This window comes from Prunus avium, chromosome 4, assembly GCF_965620075.1.
Source record: "Prunus avium chromosome 4, drPruAviu1.hap1.1, whole genome shotgun sequence".
In the NCBI taxonomy this organism is placed as follows: domain Eukaryota; kingdom Viridiplantae; phylum Streptophyta; class Magnoliopsida; order Rosales; family Rosaceae; genus Prunus; species Prunus avium.
In genome coordinates this window covers 34,364,970-34,389,473 of record NC_142287.1, presented here as the reverse complement: position 1 = coordinate 34,389,473, position 24,504 = coordinate 34,364,970, and the positions used below count along the sequence as shown (strand labels likewise).

General features: G+C 38.3%; 1 long non-coding RNA gene, 1 other non-coding gene and 1 pseudogene across 3 annotated transcripts; 1 reads left to right on the top strand and 2 right to left on the bottom strand.

Annotated features, from left to right (window-relative positions):
• Window positions 1-8,297: 8,297 nt before the first annotated feature.
• Window positions 8,298-13,541, top strand: LOC110767330 (uncharacterized; annotated as a pseudogene). Its single transcript, XR_015835193.1, has 5 exons — window positions 8,298-9,238; window positions 9,838-9,909; window positions 10,037-10,396; window positions 10,907-12,811; window positions 12,930-13,541. The product of XR_015835193.1 is annotated as an uncharacterized LOC110767330 (transcript).
• A 5,367-nt stretch (window positions 13,542-18,908) lies between these two features.
• LOC110767335 (uncharacterized) lies at window positions 18,909-19,842 on the bottom strand. Its single transcript, XR_015835110.1, has 3 exons — window positions 19,688-19,842; window positions 19,558-19,615; window positions 18,909-19,304 (listed from the first exon to the last, which is right to left on the bottom strand). It is a non-coding gene; the product is annotated as an uncharacterized LOC110767335 (long non-coding RNA).
• Window positions 19,843-23,622: 3,780 nt separating this feature from the next.
• Window positions 23,623-23,729, bottom strand: LOC148295296 (small nucleolar RNA R71). The gene has a single exon (XR_015835532.1). It is a non-coding gene; the product is annotated as a small nucleolar RNA R71 (small nucleolar RNA).
• Between the last annotated feature and the right edge of the window lie 775 nt (window positions 23,730-24,504).

The following is a 24,504-nucleotide window of genomic DNA, read 5'->3' as shown; positions in this document are numbered from 1 at the left end:
GTCCCCAGCAGCAATGACAGAACTGACTATATGAGGAAAAAATTTGAAGTCAGAACTAAACACAGTATAAGGAAATAAAAGGAACAGGGTAGATCGAAGCTTACCAAACATTGCTCCAGCTTGAGCCGTCTGTTCACCAATGATTTTCTTCATGGAGGGGTCTGATACAGGCAGAATTGATTTGTCAGACAAAGTATAAACGACAGAACAAGAAATGGCAGACAGAACGAAGAATTCACCTTCTATGATCTGATCATTGACATCTTGAATAGTCTTAACTGTGAATTTTCTGGCCTCAGCCTCGCCAAACACATTTCCACAGGCCCAGCCCTCAAAAAGCACCTTGACTGCAGCAGCCGAAGCAGGCATCCCTCGAAACCTGGCCTTCCACCAAGCATCAAAATCGGAGGAACTGGATGAATTCGGCTCCCAGGATGGATAAAGACCATCCATACTGTTATTGATTTTATTAACTGCACAACGAGCATCCTTGTGCACCTCCAGATTATCTGAATCTCTCCAGGACGAGGCTCGATTGCAACTTCGATAGTATTTGAACGGAATGACCTGTGGACAGCCAAGTTGTCGTGCACAGAAATTGGGATGGTAGACTTCCGCCCCCAGATGATAGCTTGGTGGCTTCCCACCTCCATGAGGCAGATCCCTCAGCAAGGCTACACTCAGAAATATCTTCCTGTATTCTGTCCTGGCAGCTTCGTCTTCTGGCTCCTTTTCAAAAAGCCGGTGCCCAGGCTGGAACCAAGGATAGGTTCTTCTGATCACCACTTGCCATTGAGCCGCGGAGCGCTTAAGACAGTGTCTGAACCACATCAGGTATTCGTCAATGGAACGCTTGGGCACTTCTGCCGACATCAGAGGGAGAGCCAGAACCTGCTTTTCAGGCAGAACTAGATCAGGAAACCGGAACTCTGGAAAATACACCTGCAACCAGACCTGGATCATCCAAAACGAGCCAGGAGCAGATAAATTCAGGGGATTCTCCGTTGTGGCAGTATGCAGGTTCTTGAAAAGGTGAGCCAGAACTGACGGCCCAAGTCCAACGTCGGTATGGTTGTGTAAAGCTTCTGCCAAATGCCTATACTCAAGCAGAACAGCAGAAGAACGATTGGGGAACACAAATCTGTTCAGCCAATACAGAAGGAATAGCATATGCTGCTGATCCTTGTCCTTCTCCACACTGAATTTCCTCAGAAAAACAGAAAAGGAGCAGTTCTGATTGATAGTGGCAGGAGAGACAGTGAAGGGCTTGGCTAGCTTCTCCTGGTTCCTCCTACGATGATAGTCTCCAACAGCATCCACAGGTCGTCCATGGGGCCTAAACCCAAAGATCTGAGCCATGTCCAGCAGAGTTGGCGCCATTGGACCCACACGGAAATCAAACGTGTTGCTGGCAGAATTCCAGAAACATAGGGCAGCAGCAAGCAGGTTCTCATCCCGGTTGATGGATTGCTTAGACAGAAGAATCGCATCATAAATTCCTGCCCGCCTCCAGTGAGCTCCAAACTTGGGAAGAAGTTTGTCAATCCAGTCCGCCCACTTCACAGGACTATTCCTTACTTCACTGGACGGAAATGAACGACTTAAATTCTTGCTGACCCAAGAATAAGAGGATAGGGCAGAGTTCCCTTGGTAACATAGAGGCGCTTCGGCATCCTTCTTAACCAACTCTGCCATCTCAGCTGGGACAGGACCAAACCAGCGAGGTCCCACAGTCAGAGTACTGTCAAACAAGTGAAGGACGTTTTCGTCCAATTTTTTCTGAACAAAAGGATGAAGTCTGCTTCGAACTTCCATGGCGTGAGCATCGATTCCACTCCCAGTGATGTAGTCTGGAGGAACCGAGGAGGAAGCACTGTGGGCACGAGTCCTTGGAGAAGACATTTTCTGGGTTTACAGGTTAGGAACGAAAAAGGGTTTAGGGATTGAACGAAGCAAAGGAAAAGGATTCTGACAAAAACCGAGAAAATTGAACCCTGAGAAAGCTAGGTTTTGAGATGAATAGGAACTGGAAATTTCAAATTTCTTTTAAAGGACTCAAAATCGTGGGAAAGGGAAGACAAGACGCCAGCTGAAAGCCAATAGTGACGAGCTAGTGACCAGCTAGTAACTGACCGGTTTCCCACGAAGTCTAGGTAGGTGGACGTGGCAGACAGGGGACATTTTAAACTGGCGCGCACAAATTAATAGCCGAAAAAACATTAACTCTGAAAACCGGTTGATAAACGGTTCATATTTAATGGGGGCATTGTTTGGGCCCAAATTTAGCACGCCAAAAACAAGAGCCCACACCATCTCCTGGGCCGCTTGTATCAGACGACCTCAAGCCCATCAGCACGACCCAGCCTATTAAATGAGCGGCCAGGCCAAAATCACGGCCCAAAATATTAAAGGGCTTGTGAACAATAGGAATCAGAAAAAACTTGGGCCTCGAAGAAATCCAAAATTAGGCTCAAAAGCAAATTAGACTCAAGCTGGCCTTCAAAACGGAACAGTCCCACGTGATCCCTGACTTGGAGGAGTCAATAATTTCGGCTGAAAACTGGAAATAGAACAGGAGCAGGTATAAAAGAAGAAAAAAAATCTAAAGTAGCTTGCTGCCAGAAGATTAGAGCCCGCTTAGTTTATCTAAAAGATATTCTGATATTTTGGAGGAATACCATTTTCGAGGATAAGCAGACTCTGTTTTTATAAAAAGAGAGATAAGCGGGAAACATGAAACTGTCCAAAAGCTGAGAGCCAGCCATCTCCAAGGCTCCAGACCTTTTGCAGAAGCAGGTGGAATGGAAGAACAGGCAGGGCACTCCATCAAAAATACAGAAGTGGTCACCTCAGGAACTAATCGTTGAGTGCTTACTCGCCAGAAAATGGATAGAACCCCTGTTTATTTCATTTTAAAATTAAAAGATCTTTTGATTACTTGACCGCCCATTCTCGGAGGAACACTTCCTATATATACAAGAGAGGGTGAATAGAGCAAAACACAATCAATCAACCAATCAACCAAAACTCAGTCAAAAGACAAACACTCAAATGATCACTTGATCACAAAATCCTAAACAAGTTCCAACAGACTTCGAGCCTAAAATATTCAAAAGCTTGCCAACAAGCTTGCAGAATCATCCTGTCTTCTCCCAGCAAAGACAAGTTTAAATCGCTACCTCTGGTTTGAATCCCAGTTCACTAGTCAACAATAACGAGATTTCTCTCGTTACAAATTTGGTTTAGTACAAGCCAAGCTAAGCAGAGTTTCGAGTTTTCTCAAATATGAAAAACTCAACAAATTTGTGAAGAGCCCTGACTAAGCAGCACAGGTATTACAGCCCACTTCCAGCTCGAGTCCAGCCAATTCTGCCCCTTTCAGACTGGAGAAGTCCCAGTTCTGCCCATCCAAAAACCTTCTAGGGTTCGAAATAGATTAAAGCTCTGCCAAACTCAAGCTTTGGTATCGATTTACAGCTGAAGCCTAACAGTTGAAGTTGTTAAAAGTCCAGTCCAGCACAGGCGTATCCAGTCCAGCCCAGAACAGAGGCAACTATCCAGACAGAAATGGAAGCGCAGCCCTCTCCTTGTCCTTGTATAGTCAGTTTTTTCCCTTTTTGAGTCTTGTAAAAGGGAGTTCTGCCTGAAATTGGTTCAATCTGTCATCTTTCATTCTGGCCAGAACTGCCGGTTTTTATACTGAGATAAATTGTAAAAGTCCTTACCAGTCTAAGGCATAGAAAAGAACTTACTTGGGAGATATTCCTCACCCAAATTCACAATCGTTTGGTAAAAGTTAATAACTTGGGGCGCAAGTTATTTTACCATAAGTCTGTTAGGGTTGAAAAATTGCTAACAGTGGCACGCTCAACACATAAAGAAAGTTAATTCACTGACCAAAACATGGTCTTTGAATTAATGGGGAACTTTGCCCTGTCATCTCAGGAAGTAAATCAAAACGGGTGAACAGTTCCTCATAAATAGATCCTATGCATTATTTCCAACAAAGAATAATTATTTTTCGATGCAATTTTGCTATCGAAACTATCTATTTCAGATGAACAAACATTGTCGGAAGTAAATTTAGTCCTCGGAAATAGTATTTTAGACAAGATTTGTTGTCATAAAAGTTTGGTCGGAAACAACAAAAGCTCGTCGTATAAGAAACAGTTCCGACTAACTTCAAATCATTTCCGACAATGTTGGTATATCGGAAATACTAAATTATCATTGTTTGCCAAATTAGTTTCCGACGACGTCATAATATTTACGACACACATCACTGGTCGAAAATAAAAACTTTTCTGACGGCTCGTCGAAAATGTACCTTTTCCGATGATCGCTTTTCCGACGCCGTCCGACGGCCATCTGCTCTCGGAACAACGTTTTTCCGACAAAAAAAAGGGTATTTCCGACATCGTTTTGCCTTCACAAAAAAGGTTTTTTTTTGTAGTGATAGTTTCAACAAGAGGAGATGTGTATAGTTTCGGAATTGTAGTGATGGAAACATTCACAAGAAGGAAGCCAAAAGATGAGATGTTTGGTGGGGAAATGAATTTAAAGCAATGGATTGCCAGATGCAATGATAGATGAAGTTGTGGATGCCAATTTGCTTGAGATTGGGACAGAGCATGAAGATGATGATCATGTGAGGAAGAGGGATTGCTTATCATCCATTATGAGATTAACTTTTGCTTGTTGTACAGAATCACCAAAAGAGAGGATAAGTATGAAGGAAGCTGTAGCCACACTCAACTAAATCAAGATGACGTTTATGATCGATGTTGCTGCAGGAGGAGGTGAGCTGTTAAACCGTCCTCTTGCTCAGCACTTCAACTAATGGATCTTATGACTTAAATATAAGCTAAAGACATAGTGGGATTATTGGTGGTTGTGGTGGTGGCGGTGGCCACAATTTTTTCCTTGACTTAAATATTTAATGCTAAAGTTCAGCTAGGAATTGTTTTCATGTTTGTAAGGAGCTTCTTCAATAATAATTTCAAGTTAAAGGTTGATTAAGGACTTTTAATTTCACCCATCTATTAAATATGTGAGTGTGTTAGCTCGGCCTAAGACATCTGCAGCCAACAGATCAGATTAGAAATACAAGATTGATGAGAGAGACTTGGTCTAAAATGTGCCCAATAAGATGATCGGCAGCAAAAAATAGTCGGATGGAGATTTGGGATTCTCAAATAGATTAATTTTCTTTTGATATATTTGTGAAATAAGCAAAAACAATACCCAAGGGAATATGACATTTTATTTTCTTTTTAGAGATTTCCGTGTAAATATTGTTGTATGAATTAATATTATGAGTGTTAAATTTTATACTAAAAGTCATGAACGAGTACATAGGGTGGCTAGATTAGATTACATAAATCCATATATATTGAAATTGTTGTAGACTAATAATGCTAAGGCCACGAAGTTAAATAGGCAAGGATTGTGAAATTGTGGCAGACACTATATCAGATGAGATCTTTGATTTTCAAAATTTAGAGTTTTTTTGTAGTTTGATAATAATCTGAATGGCCTCATCCCATCATCAATCTTCAATATCTCTACAATAGAGTAATGGAATTATATTTACAGCTAAACCCGCCTAAAATGTTTTCCAAACGAGCCCTAAGAGTAATAGAGCTATATTTACACCTAAACCAACCTGAAATGTCTTCAGTTTGAATATAGGGGATGCACGCACGCATGCACTACTAACTTTCGCTTTGCAACCTCTTTCTTTATTACAAGCCAAGTCCTTGCTACATTTCTTCTCCATTCAAGTGCACTTTGCCCTGCTCTGCTTGGTCAACTGGTCAACCACCAACCCACATTCATTGACCCAAAAAAAAGCTTCACTAACCCACCAACCCATACTCACAAGCCATAATGACGAATGTGATTATGGGCACAATTAATGTGTACCAGTATCCTTAATGTCTCCACCACAATTAATTAAGCGTGAGTGGGAAGGGAAGTGCAATTCTGATATAAGCATACATTTGACTATGTGACTCTTAATTGTGAGTGAGTGAGTGGTATTAGGTAATCTTTTCAGACCGTAACAAATAAGAAAATGAGAATATTTTAATGGGCTGTTTCAGCAACTAGTTGATTCCTCTTTTCATTTTGTGAGGCTAAGAGCATCTTCAAGAGTAGTAGCAAATAAAACTTTTTAAATTGAAGTTTGTTGACCTATATGGTAATTTGAAAAGCCTTATTTGTTACTTGAATAATTTTTGCTTTAACAAACTCTTCAATATAATTAATGCAATATTATATAAAAAATTTGAAAAATATGAAAACATGTGAAAAATGTCTATGTATTTATTATATGAAAAGAAAAAACGCACGTTTTAAACATTTTCAATGTAGGTTTTGTTTTTTCAAAGTAAAATTAAATGTTTGAAGAGCCAAATTTAACTTACCAGTCCTGAAGAGAGAGAAAGATGTTGCAGCTTTGATGACTAAGTTTGAAGAAGCTGTTTGTGAGAGTTTTTCTGATGTGACTTACTTATTTTAGAATTTCAAAGTTGTTAAAGAGTCTATTAGAGATGCTATAATGGTGTGGCAAATAGGAATGCAAACCTTGCTTTTGCTTTAACCGATTCGATCACATGGGTTGGGGTCCCTCCTCAGCTCATTCATGACGTATTGGTTGAATATATGTTTTAACATGTTATGTTTTTTAATATATCTGATCGTTTCCTTCAACAACAAAAAAACAAATAAGAAACGAGAATTATTATAATGGGCTATCATTTCATTGAAAACATTGAAAGCGAAACAAAAATGGGACCGGCAATTGAGTATTTAATCATTTAACAAACTTTGCAGTTGGAAGGAATCATTTTGTGAAAACAGATGCGTGGAAAGGAAACTGATGCCCCAATTGTCCATTCTTCCTTTCTTACAAGTCTAAGTCGTTGCAATGAATGGACAAGTTGCATTTGGCTACTCGCGAATTTCTTCCTTCATTGGCATTGGCAACTTGTTCTGCCTTCATAAATTGCCTAATAAACTAGGACATACAAACTGAAGAAACGTGTTTTCGCTCAAAGAAATATGACATTTTGTCTCCTTTCATCTCCATTACATAGGTCCTCAATTAATTTTTTTAGGAATCTTATTTTCATGTTAGAGATTTCAATGAAAACACTGTTGTATTAATTTACATTTGATACTAAAAGTCATGAACGAGTACATAGGGTTAGATTAGATTACATCAATCCATACACAGTGAAATTGTTGTAGACTAATAATGCAAGGGTTAGATGGATAAATAAATTCATAGCTTCTTACATACTTTGAATCGAGTTGGTATCAGAGGAAGCCAAGCAATATTCCATACATATTGTGCACTGTGATATGAAGCCAAGCAATATATTACTTGATCATGACATGGTTGCTGCTGTCATATAAAAACGATAAAAATTGAACTTGTATAAATTCTACCAAGCGTTAGGCTAAAAGCTCAAATCATTGAGCTTTCTATATAATTGAGCCTGAATAACTGAATATTTTGATTACCAAAAACAAAGAATAACTAAATATTTCTGAAAAAGACATGAACAGGAAATAAAAACTCAAAAGCTAAAGATAGTGGGAAATTTTTTCCTTGACTTAAATATGTAGGCTAGGGAGCTTTAGCTTGGGCTTCATATCAACCATCTTTTAATTAAATAAAAATTTAAGTTAAAGGTTTAGCTTTAGCTTTATCTTGACCAACAAAAATTTTAAGATAAAGGTTTGATTAAGGACTTTTAATATCAACACCATGTTTTAAATCTGTTAGCGTGTTGACCATTTTGTCCCATTTATATTGAATATTTATTTTTGTTTTAGTGTTTTTAATTAACCAAGAATATTTTGGGATTTTTGAATGTTTCACCATTCTCTATCTTTTGCTATATATATAGAAGATGAAAACATTCACTAAAAAGGAAGCCAACAAAGCAAATGAGATGTTTATTGGGGATATGAATTTAAAGCAATGGATTATGAATGAACTCACCATAACCTGATGCAATGAATTTAAGTCCCGTTATGCCTAGATAATTACACATTTCTGAAAAAATGAAGAAAAAAAAATCAAAGTGAAGGGCCCTCATTATGCGAAGGAGACTGGATTTATTTTTTTATTTTTTTTATTTTTTTGGGGGGGTCTGAAAGGAGACTAGATTGATTGACCATATATATACGAATCATGATTGACGGAATATCACGAATCATGATTGACGTGAAGACGCGTGGAAACAGGCGCCCAATTGTCCATTCTTCCTTTCTTACAAGACTACAAGTCTAAGTCTAAGTCGTTGTGATGAAAACAAACAGACAAATGGATTTAACACCGAAAACATACATTCCATATGAAAGCTCTTGAAAGGCCCTGTTAGTTGCACCGAGCCAAAACCCCCACTTCCAAGTAAGTTGCTTTCGTTAGATCTATTTGTCCATTCTTCCTTTCCTACAAGTCTAAGTCGTTGCATTTGGCTACTTGCGAATTTCTTCCACAAGGGTGCAATCATGTGCCCCACTCTTTGGCACCTTTTTATGCCTTCATATATTGGCACTGCAACAAATTATTCAATGATTTCAAGTTCTAAATCGGAAAGGAAAAAACAAACGAAAAACAATTTGAAGTTGGAAGGAAATTCTCTGTTTTCGGTGCTCATGGTCATGGAGAGAAGTTGTTTCCTCTTGTCAATCACCTTCTTGCTGGTGCTGCAGCTGCAGTACAATTCTATAGGCACAGTTGGTGCAGCACAAACCAACATCACCACGGACAAGTCTGCTCTTCTTGCTCTGAAAGCCCATGTCACTAGTGACCCTCACAACATCTTGGTCAATTGGTCAACGACCACCTCCGTTTGCAATTGGGCTGGCGTTGTTTGTGGTGCTCGTCACCTCAGAGTAGCATCATTGAATCTCTCGTACATGGGACTCACCGGCGTCATTCCTCCACTCCTCGGCAACCTCTCATTTCTTGTTGAGCTGGATTTAAGAAACAACAGTTTTCATGACACCTTGCCCAAGGAATTGTCTTATTTGCATCGGCTAAAGTCGATTGACTTTGGATACAACAATTTTATGGGATTCATTCCATCGTGGTTTGGGTCCTTCCCCAAACTTCAAGGATTGGGATTGTATGGAAATCTGTTTTCAGGTTCTCTACCGACGATTATCTTCAACTTGTCTGCATTGCAATTCATAAATCTAAGCTATAACAAACTATCAGGTACGTATGTGTCAACAAGGTATCTAGACTCTATTGTTGATCTATCATTATGTTTCAACATCTTGTTATTAATTTGTAAGCCTAATATCTTTTTTTTTCTTTAGAAAATTATGCTAATTTTTTCTTACTTGCAGGTCATCCAATACTCAAAAACTCTCACTTGAATAGATTATGTATTTGGTTTTTAATTTTAAGAACGGTTGAGTCTATAATGTTGTTTTTTTTTTTAAATATACTCATAAAGTTTTTACAAAACTTACATTTATGAAACTAGCGAGTACATGTTGTAGACTACGATGATAAAACTGATTGGGTGTCGGGGGATAAATGCATAGATGATAGATTGTAAATAATAGGGAATATGTATGACCTTTTTCACATGGAGGCCCATTATAACATGATATTTTATAAATATAAAAAACACCCTTGAAAAATTCCATATTGTACCTTCAAGTGAAAAAATTGTATCATATTAATAAACCAATTAGAAAGTGACCAAGCCACTCTAACAGCTTTTTCTATAAATTATGTAGTGTGGTGTTTGTTCTAATTTCATTTATTTACATGTATTCTTAGTCTTTGTTTGGCATACTTAACAGGTGCAATACCTAGAGAAATAGGGAACTTAACAATGTTGAAGGAGATATACCTTGACTCCAACAATTTCAATGGTATATATATTTGTTGCATTGCCTTGATGTGATACAGTTATACATGACTCAGCTTTTGTTGCAGTGCATATGAGCATAAAACATGAGTTTAACATATAAATGTGCATATATCTTAATGATTTTTCAGAAATTCCAAAAGAGATTGGCTTTTTAGATCACGTGGAAGAGTTGTATGTGTCGTACAATGCCCTAAAAGGCCCTGTTCCTGTGGTTGTTTTCAACATGTCTTCTTTGACTACGTTGACTCTATATGGAAACAGCTTGAGTGGTGGTCTTCCAGACAATATATGTCAACATCTTCCTAGTCTTCAAAACTTGTACTTGGGTCGCAACCAGTTTGATGGTCCACTTCCATCCAAATTATGGCAATGCAGAGAGCTTCTTATACTATATTTGAGTGAAAACAATTTCAGTGGAAGCATACCAAAGAATATTGGGAACTTAACAATGATGAAGGTGATATCCCTTAGCGTCAACAATTTGACGGGTAATTGATATTTCATTATGTTGATCCAATTATGATTTATCTTTTTTATTTTGGCTGCATAATTTATCGTTATTTAACTATTTCATATTTTAGTAAATGAGGGAGATAGTTAATAATCATGAATATAAAAAAAAAATTTGGTCAAAATCGCTGGAAAATTCATTAGAATCGAATAGCAAGGTTTACAATCATGAATATAACATATTGACTTGCCTAATAAACGCTCTATCTAAGTCAATATGTTCAAATCTGAGGTTAACCAACAGAAGAAAAAAAAGAAGTATAAGGACATGCAACCTCAAACGTGTTTTGTTTCAAAAGACAAATCTATTTAGGACTTTTATTTTATTTTTAGAGATTTCTGTTTAAAAATTGTTGTATTAATTAATATTATGATGTGACATTTTATACTAAAAGTCATGAACGATTAGATAGGGTTAGATTATGTTACATAAATCCATATATACTGAAATTGTTGTAGATAGGATTGTGACATTGTGGCACTGGCAGGCACTATTCCATGGTCAATATTCAATATATCCACCCTCATAGAACTGTCGCTTAGTCTGAATCAGCTATCGGGTAGCCTCCCAGCAAACTTTGGTCTTGGGCTTCCAAACCTACAAGGCCTTTATATAGCAGCAAATGACCTCAGCGGAGTAATCCCAAACCTCTCCAATGCTTCTATGCTCACGCGGCTTGAATTGGCGCAAAACTCATTTACAGGGTTTATTCCTAGCACGCTATGTGCCTTAACAAACCTTCAGTCGCTTACGTTACAAACAAATAATTTGACGATTGATACTTCCACTCTCTCTTGTTTGGCTAATCTTAGAAATTTGACAGTATTAGCCTTGGCAGCTAATCCGTTAAATGCCAGACTTGATGATTCCTTTCGGAATTTCTCTACATCGTCGCTTCAATATATTTATTTAAAAAATTGCAGCATGAGGGGTAACATTCCCATTGGTATTGGCAACATTAGCAGCTTGGTAACCTTATCCCTGGGATACAATCAATTGAGTGGATCAATTCCAACTTCACTGGGAAGACTTGGGAATCTCCAAGGTTTGTATTTGCAGGGTAACAAGTTGCAAGGATACATCCCATATGAACTTTGTCAACTAGATAATCTAGTTCAATTAGTTTTGGGCAGTAATCAGCTCTATGGTTCTATACCTTCTTGCTTGGGAAATCTAACCGCACCTCTAAGATATCTATCATTGGCGTCCAATTCGTTGAGTTCCACAATACCATCTAATTTTTGGAGACTTGCCTATATCTTGTCTGTAGACTTATCATCCAATTATCTAATTGGACATCTCTCACAAGATATTGGAAACTTGAAAGTTGTGACAAAGGTAGATTTATCAAATAACAATCTATCTGGTATCCTACCAAGCACTATTGGGGGTCTTTGGGATTTGGTTAATCTATCCTTGGCAAATAATAATTTGGAAGGCCCTATTCCAAGTTCATTTGACAGGTTGCTAAGCCTGCAACTCTTGGATTTGTCCAGAAACAATCTGTCTGGAATGATTCCCAAGTCTTTAGAAGCTCTGTCACTTCTCAAGTATATGGATGTGTCTTTCAACAGGCTCCAAGGAGAAATTCCAATTGGTGGACCGTTCCAAAACTTCTCTGCTCAATCATTTGTCTCAAACAAAGCACTCTGTGGTGCAGCCCGACTTCAGGTTCCACCATGCAAAAATGGTACAGTTGAACCAAATTGGAGGAAAGCTAAATATATCATCCCAGGGATCATATCAATAATTCTCTTTGTGGCCTCTGTATCTATCTTTGTACTATGCAGGAAAAGGAAAGTGGAAGTTGCAGGAGAGGCTACCTCGTTGCCTCAACTTCTTTGGAGAAGAGTTTCACATGTAGAACTTCTAAGGGGCACAAATGGATTTAATGAAAACAACCTACTTGGAAGTGGGGGTTTTGGTTCAGTATATAAAGGGACACTTTCAGATGGAATAGATGTTGCAGTAAAGGTTTTCAGTTTACAGCTTGAAGGGGCTTTCAAGAGTTTTGATAGGGAATGTGAAATGCTAAGCAATATTCGTCATCGAAACCTTATCAAAATCATCAGCTGTTGCAGTGAAATTGATTTCAAAGCCTTGGTACTCAAATACATGCCTAATGGGAGCCTCGAGAAGTGGTTGTACTCTCAAAATTCTTTGAATATCTTACAGAGGTTGAACATAATGATAGATGCTGCATCTGCACTGGAATACCTACACCATGGTTATTCAATACCTATTGTGCACTGTGATATGAAGCCAAGCAATATACTACTGGATGATGATATGGTTGCACATGTTGCTGATTTTGGAATTGCAAAACTCTCGGGTGGAGGAGATTCTATTACCCAAACCATGACTCTAGCCACTGTTGGGTATATGGCTCCAGGTGATGTACTTGCTAATTTAATATCTTTCAATTCTATACATGTTGTCCTTAATTATGCATAATTTTCATTTAATATATATTCATAAACATGAATATATAAGTATAATTCATAATGCAGAGTATGGATTGGAAGGAATGGTTTCAACAAGAGGGGATGTGTACAGTTTCGGAATTTTAGTGATGGAAACATTCACAAGAAGGAAGCCAACAGATGAGATGTTTGATGGGGAAATGAATATAAAGCAATGGATTGCAAACTCACTAGTATTACCAGATGCAAAGATAGATGAAGTTGTGGATGCCAATTTGCTTGGGATTGTGACACAGCAAGAAGACGATGATCATGTGAAGAAGATGGACTGCATATCAGCCATTATGAGATTAGCTCTTACTTGCTGTGCGGAATCACCAGAAGAGAGGATAAGTATGAAAGAAGCTGTAGCCATACTCAACAAAATCAAGACAGTTTTTGAAGGACACTGCTACAAGAAGAGGTGTGCTGTTAAACCGTCCTCTTATTCAGCAGCACTTCAATTAATGGGTCCTATCTTATAACTTGTATTTCATGCACTTTGATTTGATTCAATTTCAGTCTTTAATTTAGACAATGTAAAGGAAGGCATGCCGTTTTATTTCGGACTGATTATATGGCGGAGTGTGTAGACTTATAATACACTAGTCTTGGTAGTTGTATTATGGTATCAGTGTATGATAGGAGGGTTGTTCTGTTGTGTTGTGGCTGCAACCACGACCTCTTGGGAGCTCCACCGCTGCTTTTGCCATGCCAAGAGGCAAAAAACGGCTGATTACGGCAGCCAGGCCTCCCACCCAACGGTCTACCCCTCTTGGAAGCTATTAGCCTAAAAGCTTGCACACGTGATAGATATATATAGCCTAAGCCCAACAAAGGAAAATACTTAACTGAATTTGCGTAGACAAACCAATCCACCTACCCAACAAAGCCTAAGCTCCAAAAATGTCATTTTTCTTGTCAAAATATGCTTCTTAAAAGCATCACGAAGATGTCATTAGGGCTTCAATACTTATTAAAATTTGAGAAATTTAATAAGAAAATGTGTACAAAAGAATGCAGGCTATGCAAAAGTGAAGCGCATAACCAAGATATTATAATAATTGGAATTCTTGTTGAACCCAAAACTTAAATTTGAATAAAAACAAGAATTAAACACCCAAACTAAGAATTTCAAATGAAACCCACTCGTTGGATGGCAGGATTCAACAATATGAATATAAGAATTCAATCAAACACCTGAAACAAGAATATAAAAATGAACCCATAGCAACTCTAAGCAGCACTAAACCTTTCATTTCGAAGCATTTACAAAACATATTTTGGTGACAAATACAATAAATTTCAATATCTACATCAGAATAGCCAGCAAGTAGAATACTAAAATATAAAAAACAAGATAATTAAATGTTGTTTCAAATTCAGATTCGTGATGATTTCCTGCATTTGACGAACTGGTCATAAAGAAATAGTGGACATTCTAGGCAATTGGCACCATGCATACCACATTTGTCAATGAGAACATATGATGATTGCCAAACAAAGTGTAGAGATTTGTGTAGAGATAAGCTAGAATATGAGAATGTGAGAATGAGAGAAGATAATTTTCTGGTTTTAGAATTCTTTCTTATGTCTTACATTACTTACAATCAACACATATATATACAAGTTCCTAAGCCCCCCAAGTTAGGCAACCAACCTAGTTAGGCAACCAACCTAGTCAAGCCCCCCAAATATTGTAGGTGCCAAACATAGTAGGTGCCAAACATTAATTGACTACATAATCAACACATTAATTGACTACATAATTAACACATTAATTGACTACATAATTAACACTCCCCCTCAAGTTGGTGCAAAGATGTCACGCATGCCCAACTTGTCAATAGACTCATTGAAAACTCTACTTGATACTGCCTTTGTCAGAATATCAGCCAGTTGATTTTCTGAGTTTACGAACGGAAACTTAATCATCTTTTTTTCCAATTTTTCTTTGATGAAGTGTCGATCGACTTCCACATGTTTAGTACGGTCGTGTTGTACTGGATTATGTGCTATCTCGATGGCAGCTTTATTGTCACAATATAGGTTTGTGGCATTCACTTGTTTAATGCCAAGATTCTTTAGTAATCTCCGCAACCAAAGCAATTCACATACTCCTTGAGCCATTCCTCTAAACTCGGCTTCAGCACTGGATCTTGCTACAACTCTTTGTTTCTTACTCCTCCAAGTAACTAAGTTACCACCCACAAATGTAAAATATCCAGAAGTTGAACGTCTATCCGTGATACACCCTGCCCAATCAGCATCAGTGTATCCTTCAAGATCCATGTGTGTATGTTTGGAGAACATCAATCCTTTTCCAGGGGCAGTCTTCAAGTATCGCATTATCCGTATTACTCCATTCATGTGAGCTTCACTTGGTTGATGCATGAATTGGCTTACCATACTCACAGCATAAGCTATGTCAGGGCGTGTGTGGGATAGATAAATCAATCGCCCAACTAACCTTTGATACCTTTCTTTATCAGTAGGAGCTTGATCTGGATACATTCCCAATTTGTGATTCTGTTCAATAGGTGTGTCAGCTGGCTTGCAATCCAGCATTCCTGTTTCTGTCAACAAATCTAACACATACTTTCTTTGGGATAGAAATATGCCATGTTTAGATCTAGCAACCTCAATGCCAAGAAAGTATTGTAACTCACCCAGTTCCTTCATCTCAAATTCACTTCCAAGGAGCTTCTGTAGATTCTGCATCTCTTCATTGTCATTACCAGTAACCACCATATCATCTACATAGATGATCAGGGCCGTAAGCTTTCCACCACGACGCTTTAAGAACAATGTGTGATCTGAGCTACTCGGAGTGTACCCAAATCGCTTCATGGAATCAGTAAATCTCCCAAACCAGGCTCTGGGTGATTGCTTTAGCCCATACAGAGATTTTCTTAGCTTGCATACGGTATTAGGACCGGATGTCATAGGAATCCCTGGTGGTGGATCCATATATACTTCTTCTTGTAAGTCCCCATGAAGAAATGCATTTTTTACATCATATTGCAGTAGTGGCCAGTCAAGATTTGCAGCCAAGGATATGAGAACACGTACAGTATTGATTTTGGCAACTGGTGCAAACGTCTCCTGGTAGTCAATTCCATATGTTTGTGTATATCCCTTGGCCACTAATCGAGCTTTGTATCGGTCTATGGATCCATCAGCTTTGTATTTAACAGTGTATATCCACCGACATCCAACTGGTTTCTTCCCATGTGGTAAAGGAACCATTTCCCATGTAGAATTCTTTTTCAAAGCTTCCATTTCAATTTCCATTGCTTCAGTCCATCTAGAATCTGTCACAGCATCCTGCCACTTACTTGGAACACATACAGTAGATAATTGATTGACAAATGATGCATATGACTTTGACAATCTATGAGTGGACACATGGTTATTGATGGGATATTTAGATTTAGCATTAAGGTCAGGGCAATATTGAGGTTTAGGTTTTCCCCTAGTGGATCTAGGTGGAAGTGTATATGGTGCAACATTAGGTGGTTCAGTGATTACCTCAAGTACTTCTTCATCACTAGACGAATGATGCGATGGCAGGGCAGGAGGGGTTGTATTTTGTAGTTGATCATCAGGGGCATCTGGATCACCTTCTGGTTCCATAGTCTCAAGGTCTTCACTGAGGTCAGGACTGAACAAATCATGATTTTCTTCAGAATTTTCAACTCTATGAAAAAACGACCGGTCACTAGATTCTTCACGACCGGTTGCATGGGGTACTTTGTGACTGGTTGTCAATGGGTCACGACCGGTCGCCTGGGGCACTTCGTGAGAATCTTCAACGTTTTTTTCAGCATTTGTTTCGATCTTCTCTTCAAATGACAAGTCCTTCTCTTCACTCCCCCTCTCCCCCTGAAGAGAAGGGGTCTTGGAAACCATAAAGTAAGCCAAATCTTCATGAAAAGTGGTATCCATAGTGACAAAGAGTTTTTGAGTAGGAGGATGGTAACACTTGTATCCTTTTTGATTCAAGCCATATCCAACGAACACACATCGGAGGGCACATGGATCCAGCTTACTCCGTTGATGAGAAGGAACATGAGCATAAACAACACAACCGAACACACGAGGAGGCAACTTGAGGATGGTAGGAAGAGAGATGTGATGAGCCAAGGTATTTAGTGGAGTTTGGAAATTCAAAACGCTACTAGGTACCCGATTAATCACATAGACTGCAGAGAGAAGAGCATGACCCCATAAGTGGTGAGGAACAGATTTATCAAGCATGTAGGCACGGGCAACTTCAAGTAATTGGCGATTCTTCCGTTCGGCGACACCATTTTGTTGTGGAGTGAAGGGTGTGGAGGTTTGATGGATGATGCCTTGGTCCTTGAAGAATTGAGCCAAGGCACCATTTACATACTCCCCACCATTGTCGGACCGGAACACTTTGATGGATGCTTGGAACTGAGTGGTGATCATAGCATGGAATTCACGGATTGTGGTAGTAACATCACTTTTATGGGTGAGCAAGTACACCCATGTCATGCGGGTGCAGTCATCTATAAATGTAACAAACCACCTCTTGCCAGTAGAAGAGACTTTAGCAGGGCCCCAAACATCGGAGTGAATCAACTCAAAAGGAAATTCTGTTTTACTATCACTTGATGGAAATACAGTGCGATGGCTCTTGGCCAACACACAGGTTTCACACTGAAACTGAGAATCAACTAAACCTCGGAATAAAGATGGAAACAGTCGTCGAAGGTAGCCAAATGATGGATGTCCTAAGCGACGATGCCATAGCCAAATCTGTTGTTGAGCACGTGAGTTTTGAACATGGATAGCTCGTGGTGGTGATGAGACCGTCAAGGTATACAACCCCCCTCTCCTTTTACCATGCCCAATCGTCTCGTGAGTCGTAAGGTCCTGAAACTTACAATGAGAAGGATAGAATGTGGCATAACAATTATGTGAGTCAAGGAATTTCCCAACAGACAACAAATTGCATTTAATAGAGGGGACAAGTAGTGTATGAGATAAAGATAATTTAGGGGAAAGTGATATAGTCCCTTCTCCAGCAACATTAGAAGAAGCCCCATTGGCACTAGTGATGTAAGGATAATGAGATTTAGGAGATAAGGTGGAAAAAACAGTGGAGTCAAAAGTCATATGATCAGTGGCACCAGTATCAATTATCCATGTAGTAGAGCGTGTACCTGAGTCGGGGTTGGAGTCGGAGAGTAAGGCAGGAGATGGAGACTCACCGGTAGTCATGACATAAGCAGCCTTGGGTGCCATGTTGCGGGTCTTGTGTGAAAGTATGGATACGTAAATGTAGCGGAAGATTTAAAGAACACAATAGGGGTACAACAGAACAAAGTAACCAAAGGGACACAAGTTTGAATTATGTAGGGACAAGGTTATGGAAGATAAGGTTATGCATAGGCACAGCAAGGCAAGGACAAGATTTAAGCAAAGGCAAAGCAATGGCAAGGATAAGGGAAAAACAAAATTACGTAGGGATAAGTATATGCAGCGGAAGGATAAAACAACAAAGGGAACTCAACAAAAATTTTGTGTTGGAACAATATAGGAGCAAAGAAGTAAGGGCAAGATTAAGTAGAGGCAAGGTAAGGCAAGAACAAGGTAAGAGCAAGGTAAAACAAGGTTATGCAGAGGCAACCAAAATCGATTGCTCTGATACCATGCCAAACAAAGTGTAGAGATTTGTGTAGAGATAAGCTAGAATATGAGAATGTGAGAATGAGAGAAGATAATTTTCTGGTTTTAGAATTCTTTCTTATGTCTTACATTACTTACAATCAACACATATATATACAAGTTCCTAAGCCCCCCAAGTTAGGCAACCAACCTAGTTAGGCAACCAACCTAGTCAAGCCCCCCAAATATTGTAGGTGCCAAACATAGTAGGTGCCAAACATTAATTGACTACATAATCAACACATTAATTGACTACATAATTAACACATTAATTGACTACATAATTAACAATGATATATATATATATATATCCTCCAGGCAACTTCAATGGAATATCCAACTTTTACTACCTTGTCATATACTTCTTTACAAGCAAAAAGAATTAGTTCGAAAGCAAGCTTTATGATTCTACAAAAGGGAAGGAAATTGCATTGAAAAGGAAAAACTTCCAACTTTTAAGGCAATGAAATATGCTAAAAGAGTTGTGAGCATTGAATCAACTTTAGATGTAACATAATCATTCAACTTGGTAAAAACCAAAACGTAAACTAAAAACCTATGTACCTGACCATCGTACCAACCAGAGTCTTCATCTATAAACAGAAAGAAGAAGAGCAGAAAATTAATTACATGTTCAGGATGGCGAAACCTACAAGAAGTGCCAAATCTGCAAGTCCCTCTCCTCATATAATAATACCACCAAAGAATCACAGCACATCCTATCCCCTAAAAAAAAAAATTCACAACACAATTAAACAAAGGAGATTCACAAACTTTCAAGACTATCAAGATCTGCTACTTTTTCTACCATCAATCTGTACAATGGGCTTAGGATGGTTGAAAATTTATCAAAACCGTGAACTAGATAGAATGAACCAACAACAAAATACCCATTTTTTTTTCAGAACCAATACAGAAAAATTAATCAGGAAACATATTTAAAGAAAAAATAAATTGGCGTTTAGGAATTGATACAAACCAAGGGCGAGAGGGTTACTGGAACGAAGAGGGAGAGAGGAGACAAACCAACCTAGATTCTGCAAAAATAAAAATAAAACTTGAAACCCAAATACGAAATAAGAAATTGAATTCTTGAAATAGATACTTACAAAGCAATCATACTTCTTCTTAGAGACCATGTAGCCACATACAGAGAGACAGAGACAGAGACAGATAGATGAGGAGAGGGAGAGGGAGAGGTAGAGTAGATAGTGGGTGTGCGAATTTTAGGGTTTGGGTCTGGAAAAGAGATAAGGAGAGAGGACGGGGGAAGTGGTTTCGATTTGGGGCTGAAAAGAGAAAAAAGCGTGATTTTTTTTTAGGATGAGGGAATGAGAGGGATAGCGCGAAATTAGAATTTCACTCAAAAAAGAGCGCCAGCGAAAACAAAATAGGGAGGTGAAATCAATGTCTATGACACACATGCCATGTCATAAAAATCAATGTCCAAGACTCTGCCACGTGTCAATTTAATATATTTCATATTATTTATCGGTAATTTAATTTCTAAAATTCATAATAAATTAAAAATCATAAAAATACACAGAAAATTCCTATGAATATATTGTGATATTCCTATGTATTAGTGTGACAAGTAGCTATGTATTGTTTTGTTATTGTATTTTTCTCATGCAATTAATTATTTCTTTCTACTTCACAACTTATTTAAAAATCGTTCATAATTCAAACAATTTCCAAAAAAAATAGTGTCAGGATTGGTATGACATTTCCTTCGATTACATACTTCAAATTTCGATCCCGTCCTTATGTGATCAAATAAACAATAGCTAAGGGTTTACAAAGTGTGGTTATGTTTTCATTTGCATCATTAGCAAGGAAAACCGCCACTTGGCATATCATCCAATTAACTATTTCTTTGTACTTCAAAATTGATTCAAAATGGTAGAGTTTATGGTTTAGGTTTTAGGGGTTAGGGTTTAGAGGTTTGGGGTTTGGGGTTTAGGCGTTAGGGGTATTATGGAATCAACTTTTTCATACAAGAGACTTTTCATATTATATGTATATATAGGGTGAGGCATAGAGGAATGCTATTCACAATTGCTCAAAAGCGATTGTCCCATTACTTGTTAGACCCGTGTTTGGAATGCTATTTATATTAGGGATGAGCCCCTAATTTTAATTTTTACACTTTAAAATTGATTACCTTTTAGGGTCAATAATAATTCAAAAAGTGTTAGAAAAAAAAATAATTCCTACAATAACTTTCTTTCCCGCTAATGCAAGGTTAGGAACGGCATTTGACCACTGTTAAGCTCATAATTTCATACATATACATGCCCAATTTACTTACTTCTTTTGCTTAGTTTCCTATAATTCTGAGTTATTTGCCTCTATTTGTGTGTTTTGTAGGCCAATAGAGCAAGAGAGCATAATTCATGCAATTCAAGCATGTTAAGGCCTAATTTGGATGAATGGAAGAAGAGCTTAAAGACAAACTCATTTTTCCTACAGCCTCTTGCCAGTCCAGTTTCGTGGGTCATATTGCAAGCTTTGTTTCAGCAATCTACACAGCTCGGATGAGGCAGCATTCTTCATGAAAGTTGTTCCAATGGGTGTGTACTATAACATATCCCAAATTCAGCCCCATTGGATAAATATGAAGTCTGTTACCTAGCAAACACAGAGCCATGCTCAGGATGGATTTTATCAGCGCGCAAAATGAGTTAGCAATTTGTTTTGGCCTTAACTTCCTCCTCCGACCTTGGATTGGCCCAAATGATATATGGCTGGAAAGAAGACATTCTGAACTTCAAGTTTGAGTGCTTAAAGTCTTAATTTGCTTAAGGGAAGCCCAATTCGTAAGCCCTTGAAGTTGCTGGTCATGCTGACCTCAGGATAAGCTATTGTTTCTGGTTGGAAGCTTGGTCATGGTGAGCTAGGCATGAGCTATTGAGCTTGTTGGAAGCTTGGTCATGGTGACATGAAGATGAGCTAGGGCTGCTGGTGGGATTTATTGGTGAAGTGCATCAACCAATTCAGATTTTATAATGCAAGTGTTGTATGCATTAGTGAAGTAAATCAACCAATTTAGATTGTATAATGCAAGTGTTGAATGCATTAGCCATATTGAATTCAGATTTATCACTCCCCTCTCCCTATAAATACCACATCCATTCCACATTCAAAACACAACAAATCCTGAGATTCACAACCCCCACAATTCACTCCAACCATCCTCAAACACTCTCACAATCCCAAACACTCCAACAATCACCAAAACAACTCCAGCAAACTTCTCTTCCATTTCCCTACGAATTTCATCTTCCTTAGCCATCACCACTCACTCAAACTCATCCCAAATCACCTCCATATTCTTCATACATCTTTCTAGAAGTGGGGAAGCTCTTGGAGAAGCATTAGAAGTGGAGAAGCACTTGGAGAAGCCTTGGACACCACAAGAACTTCAGAAAAAGGGTTTTTCTACTCTTATTGCATTCATTATGTTTTCTCATTTCTGTTCAAGTCTCTTTTCCATTATGAGTAGCTAAATCCATAACTAGGGCTTCGATGTAACCTAACATGAATATTCTGGGTTTATAAGTTTGGAGTTTCAAGTTTGATTCATGATTCATGTTCTTATTCATTATGCTTATAAGTTAACATGCTTGTTTGAATGATTGATCACCATTAGAACTTGTTTGTTAACTATCTTGGTTTGAATTAAGAGTATACACCATGCTTTAATTCGAATTGAACTATGAATAGGAAGAGTATGTATGGACATTCGACAACAGGGATTAGATACATACTTGGTTGTTTAAAATGTTCTTCTATGCTTAATGGGTTCCTAATGCTTAATTTTAGGTTAGACAACAAATGATCAAATTAGGGAATTAGGAACACAAGGTTAGGACCAAACACCATGGCCTAATCATACTTTAGCTAGAATCAATCTTTGAATCTGAATTAGACTTGTTACTTGAATCTTTATAACCCAGAATTGAATTGTTATGGTGAATCGAATGCCCTAGTCTCCAAACCTGTGTTTTAACTTTCAAAATCACCCTTTGTTACTTTTGTTTACTTGCTTTCCGTTGCAATTTCAGTTTGTTCATTTCTTTCTATAATCACAAGCATTCTCACTTCAAAGTTCATTTTAATCTTGCTGCATTTGTTTTCAAACTCACTCTTGCTTTAAATTCTGTTTTAGATTTAACTTCCTAACTTCTTGAATTTGGTAATCTAAAGTACATAACTAATTTGAACTTCTCAGTCTTCGTGGGTACGACCTCGTACTTGTCTTGCTATACTACTAATTGCCCCGTACAATTGCGAGTTAACATATTATTAACAACAAATTTTGGCGCCGTTGCCGGGGACTGAACGAAAGTTCTTCCCTGGTTATGTGCCCAAGGTTACCCTATTCTTTTTAGTGTTTCTAATTAATCTAATTTTCTGTTTCAGGTAGTTTATGTCTAACAGGCCATTCCTTGAACAAGTGAGGTCTTCGTTCCAACGTTCTAGATCTTTGAACGCAGGACCATCATTGCAACCCAGACGAGTGACCTCTGAAATTCAGAATCGTCTAGAAAGGGAGTTGTCAACTGCAAAAGAGCAAGCTCTTGCTACATTTACAAGTCTTGCTCTCCACACTGAACTTCCTGGTTCTTCACTTTCAAATTCGGAAGCAAGTTCAGACCAAGAAGAAGAAGAAATGATGGCTGCCATTGAGTTCATGGGAGAACTTGATATCCCAACAATTCCAGCATCTCCTTCAAGCATTTTGCTGCCCACTGTAGCTCGAAATTATGAGCTTAAATCTTCTCATCTTAATATGCTGCCTTCCTTTTATGGTTTACCTAATGAAGATCCATTGACTCATATAAAGGATATTTTTAATGTTGTGAGTTCTTTTCCCTTGACAGGTGTGACAGAAGATCAACTTCGAATGAGAGTGTTTCCATACACTTTAAAGGATAAGGCGAAGTATTGGTTGAATTCTTTGAAGCCTGGTTCACTCACTACATGGTCTGCCATTCAAAAGAAGTTCCTAGAAAAATACTTCTCCACGCAAAAGACCGACATGCTTAGGGACAAGATCTTGTTATTTGCACAGCAAGATGATGAATCGTTTTGTGAAGCATGGGAGAAATTCAATGGGTTGCTCAACCAATGTCCTCATCATGGGATTCCATTGAAGCTTCAAATGCGTATGTTTTATAAAGGACTAACCCCTTCTAGTCATAATATAGTCACCAATTTTGCAGGTGGTTCTTTTAAAACCAAAACTCCAGAAGAAACGTACGAACTCTTTGAGGAGATAGCAATGGAGACCCAACATACGGATACAAGAGGTAAACGTGTTATTAGTGGTTCTAATGATGCTTCTAGTGTGCAGATTTCAAAACTGGAACAAAAGCTAGATGCTCTTCTTGCATTAAACTCAAGAAGCCCTCCGAAGGAAGTGTGTAGCATTTGTGAATCTCATGACCATGCTACCACAGCTTGTCCACTTGGGGCTGGATATCCAGAATTTGTGCAAGAGCAAGCTAAGTTGGTAAATTCCTACAACCAAGGTCCAAGAAATGATCCATACTCTCAAAGTTATAATCCAGGTTGGAGGAATCATCCAAACTTTTCATGGAGAAATACCCAGAATCAAGCAAATCCCCCTTCATTCCAAAGGCCACAACAATCATCATCATCATTGGAAGATATAGTGAAGCAGATGGCAATCAACCAATCCAATTTTCAGCAAACTACACAAGCTGCCATCTCCAAGTTGGAAGTCCAATTAGGCCAAATAGCTGCTGAAATAACTCAAAGAGTGCCTGGGAAATGGCCAAGCCAAACTGAGATCAATCCAAAGAACCCAGAAGCCAAGGCCATTCATGTGCTCAGATCAGGTAAGATCATTGATAATAAAGATGATTCTAATCTTTCAAATGATGTTGTGATTGTAGAA